The sequence below is a fragment of the Centruroides sculpturatus genome, unplaced genomic scaffold (genome assembly GCF_000671375.1).
Source record: "Centruroides sculpturatus isolate CEXI.00-Female unplaced genomic scaffold, Cexi_2.0 scaffold427, whole genome shotgun sequence".
Classification (NCBI taxonomy): Eukaryota; Metazoa; Arthropoda; class Arachnida; order Scorpiones; family Buthidae; genus Centruroides; species Centruroides sculpturatus.
The window spans coordinates 166917-176112 of record NW_019384635.1 but is presented as its reverse complement, the minus strand read 5'-3'; positions in this window follow the sequence as shown (position 1 = coordinate 176112).

Genomic DNA, 9196 nt, shown 5'->3' with positions numbered 1-9196 from the left:
CGAAAATAATAATTTTCGTGAACTATTATTACTTAAGTATGTAAAAATTTATTACATTTCCTGTTGTACGAGGGTTTTACCCAATTCTCGAACCGTGTCAGAGTGAATCCGTGCTATAAAAGTACCGTGTTATACGGGGGATGGTACCAATTCTCGAACCGTGTTAGAGCGAATCCGTGCTATAAAAGTGCCGTGTTATACGGGGGTTACCTGTACTTAAATTTTTTTACTGAAAATTGATTATTTCTGATGATTATTGTCATACGTTTTCATATCTGATAATATATTCCAACGCACCCACGACAAGACACCCCAGTTATTGATTAATCTTACTGCAATTTAGTTAAACAATCACAAAAAGTTATAACTCTGAAGAATTACATAAACCAGAGGATTCTGTAGAGTATTCCAAAATCGCAACAAATTAAGTTAATTACCTTGTATATTACCTCTTACCAGGAACAAAAATTGTTATGCATCATGATATTTGTTCTCATTTTTTGTAACTTTCATTTTGTGATTCATTATCAGAAAACAAATAACAAAGATACAAAAAAGGTGCGTGTATCATAATACGGAATATCTTTCCTCGTTTCAAAAAATTTCCATATAATAATAACGTTACTTTGAACTTGCTGATTGGCATCAAATTAATTAATTAAAATTCAAATTAAGAATTAATTGATAAAATCTAATTGTGATTTTCTCAGATATATTCTAAATCCTTTTCAAATTATATTAAAAAATCTGCAATTATAATTTTCAAAAAATTAATTAAAGCTTCCCCGTAATTATTCTGCTTATATCATTGAGGGTATTCAATAGATAATAACATTACTAATTTCACTATTCAATATTGTCACATCTAATTAACACAGATTTTTGTACGAAAGATATTTAAATGATAAAGTGTAGAACTGTATGTTTTACAGAAAAAAATATGATGATAATACATACATTTGATGCAGTTTGGTTTTAGTAAAAAATAAGTAATGAAAAGAATGTTATTGCTGCCATTTACCTTTACTCCGATTTCTATAAAATACATTCAATTGCAAATAAAACAATAGCCTATTTAATATAACATAACTACAGATTTGCCCGGCCAAAAAGTAAGAACAACAAACATTAAAATAAAAACCATATTATGTCTTATTATAAGAGTTTGGTTATTTTAGTCTACCGTTGTCATGTTTATTGTGGTATGGAATGGTGAAATTTCATTGGTCAAATAGACAGGAATTGATGTTTTTCAACAGAAAATAGCCGTTGACTTCCGCTTGCATCAGAAGATAATTCAAGGCATTCAAATTTTTTCTAATGTTAACTCTAACGTACCATTCACTAAATATGAAATTGTAATCGGCCAACCGATCAAATTTTGCGAAAAATGACCTAACATTTAAACTCGGCACCCTGGAAAATATCCTAAAAACATATTTTATGCTCGCTAATAACTTTAGAAAATAATTTTTCCTATTTGAATGTCACCATCCCTCTGATCCGATAGAAAGGGACCTGTTGAGGCAGAGTTGAAGTTAATTCGACCATAAGATTAGAGGATTTCTAGATTAGAAGATAGATAGTCTCTAAAAAGTTTAATCGCATTTGTTCAAACCGTGTCGAAATTTATAAAAGAACACAAACTTTCTTCTTTATACAGTTGACCCCCCTATAACACTGATAGCATGATGCTATATGAATTAACTGTTTAAATTTCTAGGAATTTGCGAAGAAATCTTCCAGTATAGAAATTGCTAGAACAAGAACTATTCACGATGCAGGATGAATGTTTCGAACTCTGAGTGTAAACATTTAGTTCCTGACAGCCTTAATCTTTTCAATGTAGTTATCATATTTTGTATTTATTCTGTTACATATAACCCATTATTTAGTGTATAACTTTCATACACATTGTCGTGTCGAAAAATTTGTCTCGCGTATTATAACAATTCTCTTTTCTATTAATATATGAAACAACACATGTATACTTAATCTTAATCTACTAATTGTAAACTTATAACATATATACCAATTTCTCATTGTAATACTTTATGCTATAATGCATATTACTCTTACACTTTGTAAATGTAACTGTAACATTTGCAATACCTAAAACATCTGTAAACTGGCTGTGCTTACTGCGGAACCAGTTATGTAACGTTGGTTACGACATTAAAAAATTTGTGAGTGTGTGTGTATTACAGTCCTAGATTTTATAAAGTGTATTACATAATTTAAGTACATTTTAAATAATTTTGAGATAATTTTATTTAATTATAGAGAATGAGTCTCGTCTATAAATTAGTGCTAATGCAAAACTACATTTGCAATAATTTCTTCTACACGCAAAAGTCAATGATTTCATAAATTACTTTTCATATCTTTTTGACATTTATAATATGACTAAAGCCTCAATCTCTTTATAAACTTATGCTTTGAAAATATATTTCTTTCATTTGATGATATAATTATGCATAAATAATAAATTATCTTTTAAATAAATTACAAAAATGTTATAGTTTTAGTGTATAAGATATTATTTCTTAAATTGTATGAAACGGTTTCGTTTGATTTGGCTAGATAAAATACGACAATGAACAAGGGCGATCTGCCAAGAGGGAATACCTCCCGGGAGGACTTTGTGTGAAACTAGGCCCTGTGTTACAAACGTGAAGAAAAAGAAAACCCGGAAAATTTACGTAAGATATAAGGTAGCGTAGTCAAGTAATGCGTTATCCTATGGGTAAATGGAACAATTGCCTGGACCCCACCAACAAGGGACACCAGTTTGATAGAGTCGATAAACAAAAAGTCAGACTCCGGCAAATTGACCAATGTGTGACTCCGACCTTACCCTTTTTTAAAAATGTCACGCTACTATTCCTTTTATAAGAAAGATACCACTGGGTATTTGAGTATTTTTATATAAAATTTTTGTATAAAAAGTTGTACGAAAATTGATGGTGAGAATTAAAAAAAAATGTATATAATGAATTTACCTTGGAAAAACTTTTGAATACACAAGCATACCATATCTTAATAGCCAAAATAATTCTACGTATTAGTTAATTATGAAAAACTGATTTAAATTTAATTATTTTCAAGAAAAAAGTAGTAAATACGATAAAACGCAAAAAATAACGATTTGATGAGTAACGTAATAAATTGGTCTGTAAAATCTTGAACCGACGGGTGCAATCGTGCCCAGAGAATTTAAACCAGTAAATAACACTATGGTGAATAATGCTGGAACAATGCTATTAATTACATTTCTTGGTTTTCTCTTCCTCTTTTAGTTTTTTTCAGTTAGATTCTAATCTCGGTTTTACTTTTTTCATTGTTTTTCTATTGACTGTTTTAAGATCAAATTATGTTATCGAATCTATATTATTAGTCATAAATAACTTGAAACGAATAAAAGGACAGTGAAAAAATTAATCAAAATCAATTGATATCCAAAATAAAATATCTGAGATGTAAAAAAATTATTGCGCCAAGAAAAATTATAGCACCCAATATAAAAGTCACATTTTTTCTTGGGAACCCTTTCGTAAAGATAAGCTTGGAGTTTTGAAGCGATACCATAAGCGTTTACTTTTCAGGTGCGATCTCACGACTAACTACACAAGTGTTTAGTGGTTTTATCCACTCGGCCTCTGGTGAACCTTAAATTGATAAAAACTATTTTCTGAAATTATAAAGCATGTCGCGTGAGATATGCATAACATTTTGTTATGAAATGGCCTTTATGGGTTAATATCAGTTTGATATGTAAATTTATCAAAGTATCCGTTTTCTAAGAAATTTCTGTAGATGTTAATTAATAAAAAAGTATTTTTTTTGCGTCACATTTTACCAATAGTAAACTTCGAGGTCAAAGTCACCGGAGTCGAAAGAATTTTACCGGCTCCGGCGACTTTTACTCCACAACACCGAGGGACCCCAAACTAATCTTTTATTAAATAAATATTTCTCCAGAAAATTTCCCCGAAGAAAAATGTCTGAAGTCAACACTGTACAATACATAGGGTCCCCTAATTCAAATTTGCTTGGGCCTTCGTGAAGCTATAACAGGCCACAGGTGTAGTCTAGTTTTTAGACCGAAATGGTCGGAAAATCGAGACGTTCAAAACTTCAGTCCATCGCTCTTAGTAAATCGAATCAAAATTAGTAGTTTCCGAAATTTACATGAGTAATTTAAGTTCATACTTTAGGCAAATTGTAAACCCGATTGAATATGATGACCATGAAAAAAGCACAGTATCCATAAAGCAGAAACAGTTAAAAAGAAGAAAGAAATGAAGTTTACAGTGTGTGAATCAATCAATCAATTTTATTAATTCCTTTAAGAGTTAGAACCTCCTGGAATGGAGGAGAATACCATACTTAAAATTTTATTTAACAAGTTATAAAATGTAAACATGAGTCGATACTATAGTGTATGAAAAGAATTAGTATTCACATTGTAAAAAGAATTCACAATCTGAATGATTTCAGTATTAATTTCAGTAATAATAATTTCAACAAATTTTCCATCTATAAGCATGAAAATCATATTACGAATTTTAAAAATATCATTTTAAACAATATCAAAGTTCCAAAATTTCAAAAATCCGAGAAATTTTTTCATAAAAAAAGTGAATTGTGAAAGTAATATCAGTATTTCTTTACATGTTAATCAGACGAGTGAACGTAAGAAACGTTTTTCAGTACTTTTTGCATGCTCAAAAACTATCGTTTCTTCAGAATCAAAATTTATAACAGCAATTTCAAAATAAAGAACATGTTAGAAATATAAAAAAGAATTTCAGGTAGATTGCTGAGATAAAGTATTATTCCACTGCTACGAGTAGAAATTGAATCTAATTCAGTGCTTAATGATTTTTACGAAGGTTTTAGTTTAGAATTTCATTTTCTATCTGTTACTAATGGCAAGATGAAATCTCTATTAATGAAAAACTTGAGATTGTACCAATTGTAAACTTATGCCTCATATATCAAATCCATTCTACACAAAATAAAAATTAAATTCTACGTCTTACTGATCGATTTTGCATCTTAATAAAAGATTGAAATAAAGAGTGTTTATAAATAAAGTTCCACTTACGTTCATAATGGTATAGACAATTTAAACAGACTTTTTAACTTGTCAATTTTTAAACTTTAAATTGCTAAGAAATCTTACAAATAGTTATATCAAAAATTTCTTTTGTTGTAAACAAATAAAATATCGAACAAAAAGGAAAATAACATTCCAAAAGTTATCTACAAAAAAGATTTATAAACAAAATAAGTATATATTAACTGTATTTATTAGTTACAACAAATAAGTAACAAAGATTATTAAAAAAAATATTACAAAACCATAAAGAAATTACAAAAATAGCCAGTATTTTGGTGTATTATTATTTATATAATATACAGTTATAAGCTAAAATGTAAAGCGTTGTCTTTGCACAATTGAAAAAATGGTAAGTGTCTTCGGAAAGAATAAACCAAAATAAATAGTAGTCAGGACCTGATCTGGGTCCCCTTATGTCGTGAGCGTGTAAACGTCGTTTAACCGCGGGTTATAGTAGCTACGTCACTGCATTTATGATAAAATTCAAATTTTATATTTTGTTATCAATAAACGGCCTATAAATATTAGCTGCCCGTTGAATTCGCTTCACTAAACTGCATCATCTCATAGTCTACTGCTAGAAAATAAAACATAAAAATTGATTGGATTCGATCTTTTATGAGAGTCTAGTGAGTTAAATAGCCTTCAATTTTTATATTTATAAGCGGACTTGATTCGCAATGGGTAAAAGATGGAAGTCAACACCTTATCCAATACTACGCTTGAAAAATCACCATGGTGATGCTCGAATCTGAAATCGGATTCCCGGAAACTGACAAGAGAAACTTTAGTGCACGACCTTCCTGACAACTAGGCGTTATCTGAAACTTAAGTATTCAGATTTTAATATTTCATGGTATTATTCATCTCGTATTATGTGATATTGACATCAAAAACATATAATTCGTCTGGTATTCAAATTTTTTAAATTATAAATTTTTTTATTTGAAAAATGTGTAAATCAAAACATGATTTATTACATGCTGTCTTTTTTAAATGTATGTAATTTGAAAAATTTTATTTTATTAATTATTTTATTACTGATTATGTTTACTTTAAACTGTTTATTATTACATTAAGAAATTGTATTTATAATTATTATTATAATTAAAAATCATTCTCTAAAAAAAATTCTTTATGCATCTGAAATTGAGAAAATGTGGTAAATAAATCTAAATGCATGGAAATGGATATTATTATTTAAGACGTTATTAAATTCCCATTTGATCAACTAATTATTCAACTGTTTAATATCTAAGAAAGTTAGGACCTTATGAATCTCCTACAAAATGAGCAAGTCTTCAATTGATTTATAAAAATGAGACATCTGATTATCATCCAATAGTATTTAATATGATAATAAATGATAAATATTACACATTAATTAGCTAGAAACAAATAATCTCTCCTTTTTAAATAAATTAAAAGTTATCAAATGTTATACAATTATTATAGGAATATAGGACTCGACAGCTGAATTTTCAATTAAAAAGTTTAGTCATTATTTATTTTATATTGTTTTAAAGATGGAAATGATATCATAATGATAAATTCAAATTTTAAAACTTTACTTAATATTTTTTTCCAAATTTGAATAAACTGATTTAAATGTGACTTAACAATTGAATTAATTATTATACTGACAATAAACTCAAAGAATTATTTATTCCAGCGTTACGATATAATGATTTCTATTGAATACTTTCAAATGTTTTTAAGTTTCCTATTTTAGTTTTGGTACAAACTGAATTATACGGTTACAACTAGGAGAGGAATAAATTCGTTCAGCATTGTATTTACCATTATATTGTTTCATCATTTCACTTTTGCCATTTCAATTTAATTTCTTTCGAATAGTTTTATAGACAACGAAATAAGTTATATTTTAGTTTCAATTTAATAAATCTGATAACTTCTCATTTAACAAACAATTATTCATGAAACAAATCACGATTATGCTAGATACAACGAATAATACCATTAGAAAATAGTTTAGCTTTGTCCTTTGAATGTGAATAATTCCAATTTTGAACTCCCTCATTTGTGAAATTTTTTTTCTTATTCTCGTGACTTTTCACGGAAAATTCGAGTCTCATTTCTCATTCATTTTCGACTTTATCCACGACAATAGAATAAATGATAAAAGTTAGGATGTTTGTTCACATAGCCAATAGTGCGCTGGCACCTTGCGTTAATAATCAAATCAGTGAAAATAGCTTGTAAAATTGTATGCCAATAATTAAAGCTATCTTTCTTTAGTTGCTTGATAATTTGTGTAATTTCATCGATTTGATTACACAAAAGTTATTTCGATGATTTTAAATATTGTTAATTGAATAAATTTTTATCATTTGTATCCATAGTATAGCAAAAATATTATCCTTATTGTCCTATATTGTTATCATTTTAAAAAGATAACAATATAGAACATGTCCCAAAAGTAAGGTACAATCTTTCATAACTACTTAATAACAAATTACATTAAAAATTAAATTAGCAATTTGAAAATACAAGCTATTTTTCTACATAGTCGCATTTTTTTAAACACTTTTCCTAGAGAGAGTGACAACAGCAAATATTCCTTTCTGAAAAAAATTTTCCGCTTAATAATTTGAACAAGTCCAAAACTGCACCTGTAATTTCATCATTATCAGAGAAGTATAAATCACCAAGATGTTTCTTAAGAGGTCCAAAAAGGTAAAAATTAGAGGGTGCTAAATCGGGACTATGTGCAGATGCTGCACGATAATGTAATTCCCCAATAATACAACGTTAGACTTCAGAATGGCTAAAAAATATGGATGGAAAGTTATGGATCATTAAAGTTCGTTTGATGTTCACCTGAAGAACCTTTTCGACCTGTCCATATACAGCAAACCCCGAAACATCAATCCAAAGTGATGTTTTGGGGATTCTTTACTGCTGATGGACAAGAGATACTCCATCCCATTGAAGGCATAATGAATAGTGAAAAATATGTGATTGTTCTGATGGCGAAACTGATACCAACACTACAGAAGCGATTTCCAAGTGATAACAGAGTGTTCCAACAAAATAGACGCCTTGTTACAATTCCAGGTCTAGGCATGGAATTTTTGCGCAACAAAAGCTTGCAGTATTGTATTCGCCTGGAAATTCGCCAGATTTGAATTCGATTGAAAACCTGTAGGCTATTATTAAGTCAAGAATAGAGAAAACGGATAGTACAATAAAAAACGAGAGATGATTGCAAGTGTGATAAAAGTACGGTTTCAGGATCAAGAAGCACTGGTGCATTGGTAGAATCGATGTGTAAGAGAACAAACTAACTAATAACGACAAAAAAGGACATATCACTTACTAAATTTTGTAATGTAAATTAAAATTTGTATGATTACTTTTGTGTCTTTATTATCCATTTGTCCCATTAATTTGCACAATACTATAGTATGTGTAACCACTGACTAATAAAATGAGAGTCGCGGGTTCGCGTCTCACCAACGTAGAGTTTTCCGGTTTTCTTCACATATCAAAGACCTAAGTATGGTCCGCTTTCCCATAAAAAGTCCTCTCGGGAGGCACTCCCCCTTGACAGATCACACTTGTGTTGTCTATCCAATCAAACCTAACCAAACTACAGTAGACCTCCTATAACGCGGGTTTCTATAACGGAGATTCCTATAACGTGGCGAAAAATTGCGACAGTATTCGTATAAAGACGCTAAAAGGGACTCATAAAACGTCGTCGCCGACTCGTGTCGCAACAGGATTGGTCGAATCTGGACCAATAGTAGACGAGCAGCCGAACTACTTACACGCTACAGAGTTTAGGCGAGTAAGTTGAGTTTACTATCGTCTGTACAGTATTATATATAAATTAGGTACTGTATATATAATTATATATTAACTTAATTTATTTTAACTTTATTATAATTATATATATATTATCCGCCGTCTAGCGCTACGGAGAGTTTAGGCGGGTAAGTTGAGTTTACTATCGTCTGTACAGTATGTAAATTAGGTACCATAAGTCTAATACAGTTCTGTAATTTTATACATTTCTTGTGAAAGAAACATTTCTTATTCAACGGC